General features: G+C 38.7%; 1 protein-coding gene across 2 annotated transcripts in view; it reads right to left on the bottom strand.

Moving 5' to 3' along the window:
- The window catches only part of IQCM (IQ motif containing M), a 486,330-nt gene extending 480,096 nt beyond the window's left edge, over positions 1 to 6,234 (bottom strand). For both annotated transcript variants that reach the window (XM_070474777.1, XM_070474778.1), the window contains exons 1-2: positions 5,981 to 6,234; positions 3,911 to 4,029 (exon numbers count right to left, since the gene is read on the bottom strand). The gene's annotated coding sequence lies outside the window, so the exon portion shown is untranslated. The remainder of the gene's footprint in view (positions 1 to 3,910; positions 4,030 to 5,980) is intronic.
- Between the last annotated feature and the right edge of the window lie 7,092 nt (positions 6,235 to 13,326).

Raw genomic sequence — 13,326 nt, 5'->3', positions numbered from 1 at the left:
CGTCTCATCTTTCCAATCCCAAATACCCAGTGCCCTCACGCTGTCCTTTGGATGTCAAAAGCGAGCCCACCTCAACATCCTCTGCTCAGGCTTGCCTTACACTTAAGAACTCCGGGGAAAACGTTACTTCCCTTTTCGCTCTTCCTGACCCCCATTAAAATTTCCATTAACTAGAGAAAAGCAATGTAACTAAACTAAGCCACATTAGATTGTGAATGATTGATTAACAGACTGCTCAACCCTCCCTGGGATATTTTTATTTTAAAAGAGGACAATGTAATCTAAGTAAATCTGTAATAGGCAAAATTTGAAACAGTTCATAAAAGTAGTGAGAAATAAACAGGCTTCTCTCAGAGAGATGTTTTGATACGAAACCTTGTGAGGGTCCTTAAATTATCCCTGTTGTTGGCCGCTTACTCACCCTCAGCTTCTGACTTGGAGAATAAAGTGTTGACTGAAATGCCCTTTTCCAGTTGTATAAGTGAACAGCAAAGTACTCTCAGAGGAGAGCATTTGACTTTGAAACAGACTTCAGAAATTGAAGTATGGTTTATTACTCCTCTGGGTGAACTGAGAAATACAAACGCTTCTTTTAACTTGAAGTCAAATTCCCAAGAACCATCCTTAAACAACAGATACCACGATGACAAAGGTCATACCCCCCGTCATGTGGAAAAGACCCTACAGATACTCTTTTTAGATTGATGACACTTTTTTTAGGGCATCCCTGGTGGCTCAGTTGGTAAAGAATCTGCCTGCAATGTGGGAGACCTGGGTTCAGTCCCTGGGGTTGGGAAGATCCCCTGGAGAAGGGCATGGCAACCCACTCCAGTATTCTTGCCTGGAGAATCCCCAAGGCCAGAGGAGCCTGGTAGGGTACAGTCCATGGGGTCGCAGGGTCAGACATGACTGAGTGACTAAGCACAGCACAGGTTTTTAACTTTTAATTGGAAGATAGGAATGATCCACGAAAGTATATGATACAACCCTGTATTACAAAGATGCAAATGAGAATATTATGATAAGTGAGCCTCTACAAACTTCATGGTAGAATTCAGCCTCTCATCTCATCTATCCTGCCTTCCAGATCATACACATTCACACACACACACATACTCCTCAAGCGACAATAGAAACTCCTATTTCCCAAGTACTATTTTATTGTGTTTTCTCTTAAAAGTTAGCTATATTTCATCTAAACATTTTGCAATAATATTGATAATTAAAGTTATGTATCTCTAATGTTTATAAATAGAATTACAATATCCTTTTAGCCTCGATTGACAGTGTACTCTTTTCTGTCTTGTCCCAGGTATAAAATGCAAGGAAAAGAACTGTTTACACTTTGCCTCCGTTTGACTGACGTAAACTGAAGAAAGATCTTCCACTCTGGCTAGTTATAAATGTCACCTTCCCTTACAAGGTGATGACACAGACCTCTCTGGTCATGCTAAAAGCCTCTAACATTTTATTGTAATACTTGTAAAAATCAACAACTTGACTCTGGTTATGAAACAACTTCATTAATATCTCAGAGTTTGGGGTATCTTTCTGCAGAAATATCAGGCTGTACGTGGCCCCATGACAAACTTTTTCACTGCGTTAAAATATATACTTAGCCTTTGGTCAACCTTTTCACTGCAGTTTACTCTGTCTTAATTTTAAAAATTTACATGGGTGGTTGGATAGAATACTTCCACACAAGAAAGACATAGTTGCATTATCCATTTTTCTTTTTAGCTCAAAAAATAAATCCTTCAGAGCTAAGTAAACTTTCTACAGTAGACACTGGTGCACTATTAGTATAAGATCTGCCTTCTGAAAACTTCCCATTCAAAGGTACATTTTCAATAGGTACATTTAAATATCTTGCCCTATTCACAGCAAGATAGTGGACTGAACAAAAGATTCTAATTTGGTCTTTAAAAAAAAAAAAAAAAAAAAGGCATGAACTTACAAGAACAGAAAGAACAGGAAAGGAAACATGGCCACGAAGTTTTAGAAGATGGAAAGCAGGTACATAAGTAGTAACTGAACTACCAAAGACAAGAAAGCTCAGTCTTGGCAGTGGGAAAAGCCAAGAAGTAACCAGCTACACTGGAGAAGAAAGTGACATCCCACTCCAGTACTCTCGCCTGGAGACTTCCATAGACAGAGGAGCCTGGAGGGCTATAGTCCATGGGGTCGCAGAGAATCGGACACAGCTGAGAGACGAACACCACCACTATCCAACGAGCTACACAACAGGCTCCCCAAAATGCTCTGCAACTGGTAGCATAAGTTTCTCTAAAATGGGAGAAAGCTGGGGGAGGCAGGTGAGCACCTAAAATGAGGACTGGGTAAGAGCTGTTTGAGAAGTGGTTAAACACCTACGTATCTTCCCCTACTGTCCTGAGTTAAGGCTCGCACCCTGCCCCTGCTTCCATCTCCACCCCTCCCACTGAAGAGTCTGGAAAAGGGGGAAACAGAGGGCCTTTGAGCTGGGAGGATCCCAAGAAACTAAGGACACAGTAACTCTATAGAAAACAAGGGGACTGAGTAACTGCACACAGCGGAGGCTAGGTGCGGAGACACCCTCTTGCTACCCCCACAGCCCCTTTCCTAGTGGCAGAAGACTGGCAGCAAGAACTTTTCCTTCCAGAAAAGGCAGAACATGTTTCTCTGTGCTTAGTCGCTCAGCCAAGTCCGACTCTTTGTGACCCCATGGACTTCAGCCCGCCAGGCTCCTCTGGCCATGGGATTCCCCAGGCAAGAACACTGGAGTGGGCTGCCACTCCCTTCTCCAGGGGAATCTTCCCAACCCAGGGATCAAACCCATGTCTCCTGCATTGCAGGCAGTTGCTTTATTGTCTGAGCCACAGGGAAGCCCAAGAATACTAGAGTGGGTAGCCTGTCCTTTCTCCAGGGGATCTTCCCTATTCAGGAATCGAACCGGGGTCTCCTGCATTGCAGGTGGATTCTTTACCAGCTGAGCTACCAGGGAAGCCTTTCTCTAGGGAGTTTAAATGTCTAATTTAACTATTCAATGGCCCACCTAGATAACTCATAGTCAAGCTCAAATTTGACACTGCTAAAATGCTCTGAGCTCCAAGCAGCTTTTTAATTAGGGAAGATAGGCCAAAACCAACTATTTATTTAAAATATAACTTGTAGAACACAGAGATTTATTCAGTGAGGAGGAAACTTTTCTTTAAAATCAGAGCAAGACATCGATACCTCATTTAAGATTACAAGAGACCAAGCTGCCACAAATAAGAACCACGAAAGGAATTTTCAGAAACCAAAAAGCATGATAAAAGAAATTTAGAAATCAATATGAGTTAAAAGAAAAAATTGGCGATATCTCGCAGAAAATAGATCAAAAAGATAATGAGTTTTTTTTAATAAAAAAGAAAGGAAAGATATGAAAGGTAGGTGAACAGTCTAGGAGGCCCACCAATTGTAAAGTAGGATCTCCAGGAAAACATAGGAGAGAAAAATCACCAAACAGCTCAAGGATAATTGTCCAACTCTCTAACCAGATCCACTGAGGTTTGAGGAAGAACTAGGTACCCATTGGCACAGTGTCTACATGTTCAATTTCAAGCAGAAAATAAATCTAGACAGTACCAGATCCCTAGAGCCAAACAGAAGATTTTTTTATTTAAATTACAGGAATACTGTTTAAATCATCTTTTTACTGAGCTGGAGCAAAGGGATAAATCTCTCAATAAGGGATGCCTTGAAAGAACTCTTTCACTGATTAGTCATCAATAATGTTCTTCTTTCCTTAGAAAAACAAAGAAACCAATAGGTGGCAAAATTATTATTCCAGAGTCTTTAGCACAGATTGCCTGCTGAATATTCTCACAACCAGAGAAAGTACAAAATCTGTTCTGACCCATTTAGAACCCAAAGCTTCATTACGAACCTCCCAAGAACTGGAAATCTGCACTTCATTAGGAACAGGCTGAGATCCAGGGCTTCATGAGGGAGTTGCCTGAATAGCAGGAGGCAGTTGGAAGAAATCTTCTGGATTCCTTTACATTTCTAAAAATAAACAGGAGACTCTCTTGATGAGCTTAAGATACAGAAAATCAAAAAGAGCTTAGGCCCTAGGTTCTTTAATATTCAAAGAATAAAACCTGTTCCAAAGTTATAATGATCTTAGTTGCATGATAAAACCTAATTCCTATACACTTTTTTAATTGTTTTTCAATCTTTTATTATCCAATTATACATTGTTTTAAAATTTTAAAACCAATTCTAAATAAGTAATCAAAAATTGAAATAGTTTTCTAGATCATGGCAACCCTGTGATCACTTCCTCCTCTCACATATGCCTGTCTTTGTCAGACACCAGAAGAATTCTAGAATCAGAGTATTTCCTTGTGAAATACTTGATGATGATCACTGGTTGTTACTATCACATTACTTCTATCAAGATGAGCTTTTTTACTCCAGACAAGATTACAGGCTCCTTTGTGAAGAACATCAAAATTGACCACAGAAAGCAAAAACTGCCTCACAGAAGAGAGTCCCTACTGTTAACATTTAAGATGTAAAAGAATCAATAAAAGTTCACTGAAGGATGAACATTCTCAGATACAGAAAATTATGTTTAAAAACTGCAAGACATTCCAAGAGGAAATACTGAAATGCAAATTACCATCAGATACTGATCAAATAATTTCACTCCAAAATGATAATTTATGTTAATATTTCCATATTAGAAATCATGCTGGAAGCCTGTAATGTCCTCTCCTAGAAAACAAATAATTACCTATACTATTTTGAAAACAGCTCTAGAAAATGATGAGCTCTTATCACCAGAATTGTATTCATAAGCTGTTCTGAAAGAACAATTCAGTCCTTATCAAGCTAATTACCTAGTTATTTTGAGTCTATAGGATAATTACTCAAGATGGAAAAAAGTGACATTTGTACACTTAACCACTACAAAAGAATACTTATAATATTTCTTAGTATGTTTTCAGAATTCCATGACAGCTTTTTTCTTAACAAATCACAAGTATCAACACGGTATACAGAATGATTATCCCAAAAATCACTATTTCTGTTCCATCTCATTAGCAACAGTTAAGAAGAATATCTCTAAACAATTTCTTTGATCTATCATTAGCATCTGACCCAATGGACAAAGACCATCAATAGTAAAAATGTATAAAGTTCATATAAATCCTATATATTAGTTGCCATTTTGGAATCTAAATCGTATTACTACAATTAAAATCTGGGGTTTTTCTCATGCATCACTCAACACAAATATTTCAAGACAGTAAACAAGTTTATGTCCAAGTACATTTTAAGAATCCATATTTGAACAACATGATTTAGCAACAGAGTTATTTTTTAAAAGAAAGTAACAAAAATAGTGTGCTACTCTCTGAAGAGGGCATGATTTTATCTTCTCTTTGTAAGAAGGCTCTCAAAGCAGTGCTAGTCTCTGCTACAACAGTCATAACAGCTCAACATTAGTGCTCAATGTATTTAATTTGGTAATGTTCTTCAATTTGTAAATGGCAATTTTTAAGTAGCCCAAGTAAGGAAATCTAATCAAAGCTATATGCAGTATAGTTTATAACTCAGGTTGCATGAGGATACCATACTATCTAAAAACCTAAAACCAGACATTAACCAGGAAGGCTTTAAATGATTTTACACACAAAGTGGTACAGTAGTAACCTCCACATTGACTTTTTTCCTCTGAGTCCACTCGCTTTTCTTTCCTATGAAACACAAAACTCAGAGCCAACTGATAACATTCCCCTGTCTGGAAAAACAGGAAACATCGTTGACTACATATCTCAACGTCTTTAGGCAAGAAAAACTATAAATTTTGTCAAATCCTAAGAAAATTTAGTTATTTGGACATATTCTACAAAAACAAAAATGTGCCTTACAGAATAACTTAGAAGCCTTTTTAAAAAACAGATAATGAATACTACCTTAACTCAATTGATATTACTTAACCACTTACCTTTTTGGCTAAGTTCCAACAAAATGTCAAGAAACAAACTCAATGCCCCAAAGTTATAATGATCTTAGTTGCTTGATAATATCTAATTCCTATTTTCTTCTTTTATTCCTTTTTAATCTTTAATTATCTAATTGTACATTGTTTTATATTTTTAATACCAATTCCAATAAGTAATGAATCACTGAAATAGTTTTCTAGATCATGGCAACCCTGTGATCATTTCCTCCTTCTCACATATGCCCATCTTTGTTAGACATCAAAAGAATTCTAGAATCAGAATATTTCCTTGTGATGTACTAGATGATGATCATTGGTTGTTACTATCACATTACTTTTATTTAGGTGAGTTTTTCTACTCCAGATAAGAGTAAGAGCTAAGCTTCTCTGTAAAGAACACCAAAACGAATCACAGAAAACATAAATTCCTCATGGAAAAGTCTCTACTTTTGACATTTAATATTTAAAAGAATCAATAAAAGTTGAGTGAAGGATGAACATTCTTTATTTCTTAAAATACTTAACGTTATGGTAACTATAAAATTACTGTTGTCCATGATGATTAAGACTTCAGTATTTATAAATGCCAAGTATTCAATTACATCAAAGCTTTGATAATTTTCAATGTTGGATTCCAATGCAACATCAAATGCAAAACTATCATATGTCCGGTTGCCAGATCTAGGATACTGAAATAACACTGCAGCCATTTCTGACTGGTTTAAACTTAAAAGACTTAGCTCAGCTTGACTGAACTTAGCGGCAAATGGACTAAACATTGTGATCTGCACCTTATTTTAACACACACACACTATGATGTCTTCAAGATGGACACCTTGACATTGATCATTCTCTTTATTGCATCATCAAACAGTGGACCTTAGCTGGGGTGATTTTTGTCCCTTTGGGGACAGCTGGCAATGTCTGAGACATTTTTGGTTGTGACAACTGGGGGCGGTGCTACTGGTGTCAAGCTGCCTACAAAGCCCAGGACAGACCCCTACCCACCACAAGCAAGTGACAGCCCCGAATTACAACATTGCGCAGGCTGAGAAATAGTTACAAGGACTAACACTCAAAAATTCATACTAATGTGCTATTCCTCAGGTTGCAATAAAGAAGGAGAACTCAGGCTGACAGTTCATAACTGCTTCTATGGTCAATTTAACCCTGGAATTTATTCCACATTTGGGCACTCAGAGCCCATATTCATTAAGTTCTCATTCTGGTCACATCCTTTCATTCATTCAAAAATCTTTTTTATGCCATTTCAGGCCAATGTTGGAAGATTCCTCTGTATAATTAAAATTAAGTACAAGGTTTAATAAAAGCCCTCAGGGTCATATCTGTTTTGAAGAAAAGCTCAAAGAAAAGCTAAATAGAATACATTTAATCTATCACTAGTTCTTCAATATGCTCCCTTTAAACCATTTAACTTTTACTCCCCAAATGAAGCTGATTGTTCACCTGTAATTTTCATGTTTTTATTACAGTTCTGATAGTTCTTTAAAATTTCAGCCCTAATCACAAACAGAGATGCTCTAAAATGAAAATGAGATGTCCTCATCATACTAAAAACTGAATAGTGTCACAGCAGAAATAACCAAAGCTGAAGTTCTGATAGATGCTTTCTTTGAAATATGAAATAGCCAAGCAACAAACTTTAAGATATGCCTTAAATTTATATGCTTCCAAGCTATTCAGATATAAAGCAAGCACTAACAAATGGGCAACCTTGTCCACTGCAAGGCTAATAAATCAAAACCACCAAGGTAAGTTAACTGCATTTCCAGTGGGTGCAGATTTATCATCAGAGGCCTGATAATCATGCAGCAACTAAAAAAAGCTATGTGTTTTCCATGACCTTGGTCATAAGTCACCAACAACACTGACTTGTAACTTTTCACTGTTATGTCACACTAGGCACACTCTAAAAAAGATTTCAGGATTTTTGGACTTCTGAATGAATGCACATGTGTTAATTTGGTTATACCATTTTTTTTTTTTACATTAGAACTCAGTATAAAAACTGTGAACATCTGATATATGAAAAATAGGATAGTGGATAAGAAAACTAAAGAAAAGCAGGACGTAAATGTTCAGAATTTTTTTGAAAATATAAAGCTACCCAGAATCTTCAGGTTGTCTAAATGCAGAAGGCTCCAAAATTTCACCTTTTCAGGAATTACTGTATCTTTTATGTCTGGCAATTCCTTTTCACTGGATTCCCAATAACAAACTGGTAATAAAGTAAGCAGGAATGTCATCAAGGTTGAAATGAAGTCAGAGAAGCTTTGAAGCATTCCATTCTGTAAGTAGTTTTATTCTGATCTCTACATGTGGAGAAAGGCCCAACTGCCACAAATGTTTCAAAGAGGGGGAAAGCAGTTAAGAGATGCTGATAACTTTCTAGGCTTTTCAAAGATTAACTCAAATAGGGCAAATCCTTTCAAGAACACAAAAGGGACAAAACAGGGAATAAATTGTTGCAACAATGGGCAACAAGTCAAGGTATATTGATCAAACTTGGATACTGGCTCCCAAGTTTTGAATGACAGAGAAGAGAAATGATTAGATTTTTTTTAATATTTAAATAAAGATTTTTTTTTGGTCTTAAGGCAATAGGCCAAGTACCCAGAAGATAAAATGTTGAGGAAGTGCATCATCTGAAGAACTGCTGAAAATTAAAAGCCTGAATTGGAATCTTGATAGGAATCCTTAAGGCCTGAATAACTTTAGGCTAGCCAGATAATCAATCACTCAGAGCCTCTGCTTTTTGCTGTTGTTCACTTTGCCTTAATTTTGCTTTGCTTTAGTGCTGGTTCTGATTTGTGTTTTAAGGTATAAAATAGAGATTATAAAATATATCGTCCAGAAGGATTATATGGGCTAATGTATGTAAAGAGCCTGAAATACATATCATGTAAAAAATTAAAAGTGTATGAAAGTATTAACTCTCTGGCAAAGTAGGTTATGGAGAAGACATGTCTCTATGACAGAAGACAAAGAATAAAGACAGAGGGTGGGGAGGAGTCAACATACTGGATCCCACACACCTTGCCAGCCCTCATTCTAAAGACAGCCCAAAGATTTTCTGACAGCAAGATGGGTAAGCAAGTTGGTCAGAAAACTCAAAATTCTAACAATAATAGTAGCTAATGTGCCAGACACAACAATCCAGTTCAGGTAGTTCTATCATTTTTTCTTTTAAGCTATTTTCTTTATAGATTTTTTTCAATGTGGACCATTTTAAAAGTATTTATTGAATTTGTGACAATATTGCTTCTGTTTTATGTTTTGATTTTTTGGCCACAGGGCATGTGGGATCTTAGGTCCCTGACCAAGGATCAAACCTACACCCTCCTGCCTTGGAAGGCAAAGTCTTAACCCTAGACCACCAAGGAAGTCCCTATCATTTTCAATTAGTATTCTATAACAGCAGGACCCAGAGATCAAAGAAATTAAGGAATCTGCCCAGGTTACAGGTAGCAAATAGGAGACAGGGACCCTCAAGAAGTACTTGAACCAAAAGCAAACTCAAGAACAGGCAGCCATTAGTATAGACAGGGTGACATCCATGATGAGTCCTGGATACTGGCTTCTCACAAAGGTGTCCCTTTTGGGCCTGCAGCTGGGGTTAACTATTCTTCTAGACACAACTATCCTTTAGTACCCTACCTTCCCTCACGGGTACAGGGTCTGGTGCTTAAGCAGGGATTTGGGAGAAGACCAAAGTTTTAGCAAAGAAGCAAAGATGAATAACAGAATTGGGTTCCAGGAGAGTCAAGCTTGAATGAGTGGTATGGTCAGAAACAAATATACAATGCCAAGACAATATAGATTGTTCTCGGTGCTTGCTATACAGTGTCTGAGAGAATGCAAAGATGAAAACTGAAGAAGCCATTTTGACAACAGAAGAAAGGGCAAAAACAAGGTCTGGAAACAGCAGGCAAAGACAAAAAGTCAAGAACTAAATATACTCAGGAATGAATCAGAAAACCAGGAGCAAAAGCAGAAAGAAAGGAAAAGGCTCCAGATATTTTGCCTTGAACAGGAGGATTCAATGGAAGGGAGTCAAATGAGTGGAGGTGAGTCAACATCCCAGGGGTCACCCTCAACCACTGGTTGATGGAAGCCCACAGATTCACGCTTCAGCCTCCTGTTCTTAGGGCAGACAATCCTGAGAAACACTCTGCGCAGTTCGCAGAGGTTCAGATGGAACAGCACACCCACTGCCGATAGCGGCAACCTCATTCAATTCAGTTAAGTCACTGAGTCATACTCAGCTCTTTGTGACCACATGGACTGCAGCACACCAGGCTTCCCTGTCCATCACCCACTCCAGAGCTTGCTCAAACTCATGTCTGTTGAGTTGGTGATGCCATCCAACCATCTCGTCCTTTATAGTGCTCTTCTCCTCCTGCCTTCAATCTTTGCCAGAATCAGGGTCTTTTCTAGCTTTTCTTCTAACACACCTTTACATTGGTTTTCTATCCCTATGCCATGCTCCCCACCTTCTCATTCTACAGTATCTCAAGTGAGATAAGAAATTTATGTCTGGATGTCCCATGAGCCCATAACTGTGACTGGTAAGGAAAGTTATAAAAGAGACCATTACTCCTACTTTAGCAGATGGCCCTACCCCTTAGTATGGTAGCCTGGTAAAAGTCTGAAAACCTCAGCCAAAAAAACAAAGGAAACCCCATCATCACCTACCTTGTTCCCAAGGAAGGCAAGCATCTCTGAGTGACTCAAGATAACTGCAAATGATATCAGAGTCTAGGCCCAATATGGTTACTGTTTGCACATTGCTAAGCATTGCATTGACTAGAGAATGAAAAAGAGGAAATCATTTTGGTTTATTCTGTAATCCTGCAATTATTGTATCAGTTCAGTTCAGTCATCCAGTCATGTCTGACTCTTTGCGACCCCATGGACTGCAGCACACCAGGCTTCTCTGTCCATCAGCAACTCCCGGAGTTTACTCAAACTCACATCCATTGAGCCGGTGATGCCATCCAACCATCTCATCCTCTGTCTTCCCCTTCTCCTCCTGCCTTTAATCTTTCCCAGAATCAGGTTCTTCTCAAATGAGTCAGTTCTTGCATTGGTGGCCAAAGTATTGTATACCACAGTATACATCACTGCAAGTGGTAATTATTGTATACCACAATAAAATAGAATTTGGAGTTCTATCTCAATAACATAGATCTTTCCTAGAGAAGGAACACGTTCTAAAAATTGGCAAGTCCATGGAGAAGCAATTCTATTGGGACAACCATGAGGGAACCTGGTATGACAAAAGCTATGTGTGACTGGAGGAGGAATACAGGCCTAGAGCTCTATGGCCCTGATGACCACGGTTGTCCTCAAGACCACTGCGAATGTCATCAGAGTGCAGACCTGATGCCTCTCAGGCTGCAGAGAGTCTAGAATGATGAGTCAAAGCAGAAGGCATTCTTGGCCTTGCCTCACCCTGGCCTCCTGACAAGTGGCCTGGAGAGCCTCTCCATGGAGCACAATAGGTGCCTAAGTGCTGTTCAACAAAAGCTGCAGACCTGGCAGCAACAGGAGAGGGACACTTCGTCAGGTCAAGGAAAACCCAACCACCTTGAAATGCACAGGCAGAGGATTCCCTGGCAGGTCTGAACTATGGCGTCTGTGGTTCTGGAAGAGAACACTGACATTTCTATGGTCTCCTATGTACACTGTGTTTGTTTACACCTACTGCAGAGATATGTCATACACAACATTATAAGTATACTTAAACACAGCAAAGCATTTATTATCAAATTTTTAAGCATTTTAAAGCCCTTATTATCAAATGAGGTAATTTATAAAAAAATATTTTTTTAATATCCTAAAATTTTTTAAAAGATGGTTCCTCCTTGGAATAAAAGCTATGACAAACCTAGACAGCATGTTAAAAAGCAGAGACATTACTTTGCCTATAAAGGTCTGTATAGTCAAAGAAATGGTTTTTCCAGTAGTCAAGTAGAGATGTGAGAAAGTGAAAAGTGAAAGTGAAAGTCACTCAGTCATGTCCGACTCTTTTTGAGTCCATGGACTATCTACAGTCCATAGAATTCTCCAGGCCAGAATACTGGAGTGGGCAGCCTTTCCCTTCTTCAGGGGATCTTTCCCACTCAGGGATAGAACCCAAGTCTCCTGCATGGCAGGCAGATATTTTACCAGCTGAGCCACAAGGGAAGCTCACAGAGGTGAGAGTTGGACAATAGAAAAGGCTGAGCGCCAAAGAATTGAAGACTTCGAAATGTGGTGCTGGAGAAGACTCTTGAGAGTCCCTTGGACTGCAAGGAGATCCAACCAGTCCATCCTAAAGGAAATCAGTCCTGAATATTCATTGGAAGGACTGATGTTGAAGCTGAAACTCCAATACTTTGGCCACCTGATGTGAAGAACTGACTCATTGGAAAAGACCCTGATGCTGGGAAAGATTGAAGGTGGGAGAAGAAGGGGACGACAGAGAATGAGATAGTTGGATGGCATCACCGACTCAATGGACATGAGTTTGAGCAAACTCCGGGAGATGGTGAAGGACAGGGAAGCCTGGTGTGCTGCAGTCCATCAGGTCAGACATCACTGAGTGACTGAACAACAAATTAAAAATATATATGGTAGGGACTTCCCTGACAGTTCAGTAGTTAGGACTTCGACTTCCAATGCAGGGGGTGTGGGTTCAATCCCTGGAGAGGTAGCTAAGATCCCACATGCCTCGTGGCCAAAAAACAAAACCATAAAACAGAAATAATAGTGTAACAAGTTCAATAAAGACTTAAAAATAGTCCACATCAAAAAAAATCTTTAAAAATACACATATATGGCAAATGACAATAAAGAGAGGAAATCAGGACAGAGGGTAAACTAGGAGACAATAATAAGACAAAACAGATGGAATATATAAATTACCAGCCAGCCTAATATTTTTAAGGGAGAAAGGGGACATCTGCAAAGTTAGGGACAAGCAAATATAAACACTTACAGAATATTTCTATATACCAGTCACTGTTCTAGGCACTTTTCATAAATATTGTCTCGTTTCATTTTTACCACAACCCTTTCTCCATTTTATAGGTGGGGAGGCAGGACAAATAAAACATAATTTATCCAAAGTCACACACCTTGTAAATAGTAGAGCTAGGATTCAAATCCAGGCAGTGTGGCCCCAAAGTCCATGCTCACATCTATTAACTAACGTTCTGTCCCAAAATGGAAGGAACCACGAACACAAAGTAATTGAAAAGAGTGTGAGAACCTAACATTTTTTTTTTTAATTTTTTTTATTTTTATTAGTTGGAGGCTAACCACTCCACAGCATTGCAGTGGTT

This window comes from Odocoileus virginianus, chromosome 12, assembly GCF_023699985.2.
Source record: "Odocoileus virginianus isolate 20LAN1187 ecotype Illinois chromosome 12, Ovbor_1.2, whole genome shotgun sequence".
Taxonomy (NCBI): Eukaryota; Metazoa; Chordata; class Mammalia; order Artiodactyla; family Cervidae; genus Odocoileus; species Odocoileus virginianus.
This window is presented reverse-complemented; position numbering and strand designations above follow the sequence as displayed.